The sequence below is a fragment of the Podarcis tiliguerta genome (genome assembly GCF_965153285.1).
Source record: "Podarcis tiliguerta genome assembly, chromosome: 3".
Taxonomy (NCBI): Eukaryota; Metazoa; Chordata; class Lepidosauria; order Squamata; family Lacertidae; genus Podarcis; species Podarcis tiliguerta.
In genome coordinates, this window is record NC_139536.1 from 63,675,821 (window position 1) to 63,677,179 (window position 1,359).

Below are 1,359 nucleotides of genomic sequence, written 5' to 3' on the forward strand. Positions count from 1 at the left end.
GTGTGCGTATGTATGTTACAAATTTTCAGATGGGTCTTATTTTATCCAGTGCAGCAGATTATACACAAGGATTCTTTTCACTGTTGTGATTTAACTAGTGCCCCTGAAGAGTCAAGCTAGAGCAGAATTAGGAGTTTATTGGCTTTTCAGACCATGACATTGGCTGTTTGGCTGAGAACACAATTTTACTGGATGCATCAGTAAAATACTGCCTGGTTGTGCTGGCAGTCAGGTCACCTCCAGACAGTATTTTGCAGGAGGAATCCAAGCACAAACTGGGAAATGTAGGTTTGCACAACCAAAGTGGATTCATGTGCTCTGTTGCCCTTGCACAACACATCCACTTTTTAAAAAATGATTTTTGGCAGGGAAATGCATTAAAAATGGTGGGCTGAATTAATGATTAACGGGAAGACAGATAAACACCCTGCAAAACAATGCAGGATGAATGCTCCTTGGGTGGAACACTCATTCCTAATGAATAGGAACAAATTATAAAGAAAGACGAGATCTAATCTAACCTCTGCGTTAGCTTTCAGGACAAATGCTCAATAAACAGGTCATATGAAGGAGGCTTACATTCTCATACTTCCCTGGCCATTTAATGAGCAGTATCACTGGTGCTGCTTGGTCAGTTCTTGCTGTCCAGACTAGTATGGTCCTAGCTTGAATTTTGTGGCAATCTCCACCTAGGAAGCTATACCTTGGAAAGTACATGCATCTCTGCAGCTCTCAGGCAACAAAGCAAGAACCTGCTCCCAATTAGACCAGGAGAATGTTGGACTAGAAGCAGGGCTGGATTTAGGTTTGATGGAGCCCTAAGCTACTGAAGGTAATGGGGCCCTTTATATGTCCAGCTGTCCTTTGTCAACAAATTGTCGCTGGTTTTTGTGTTGAATATATGCTGTATGGTAATTTATGGACCTAATAGGCATCTAAAACCATTTGTACATAATAAAATATGTATTTTATCATAAAATACATATTTTATGTAAGCACTCTATATATAGAAATGAGAAAACCAGTGATATTTTAGGGCGCAGGCTAGCAGGCGGGGCCCATTACTTACATCATAGGAGCCTAGAACACAAAACACTGTTGCTGTATGTAGGTTTCATATTTTTTTTTATCTTATATTTTGGAAATGTACATCCAGGGGGTTTTTTTCTTTAATTTTTTTGGGGGGTGCCCCTAAGCTATAGCTTGTTTAGCTTTTACGTAAATCCGGCACTGGAGCCTAGAAGGGTCAACGGTCCGACTCTGCAAAAGGCAGAAGAAATGAAAGCAGCGGGCTATTGCTCTGGATGGGTGTGCAAGGCGAAGCCACAGGAGGGCGCGTGCACGCGTGCGACCATGCCT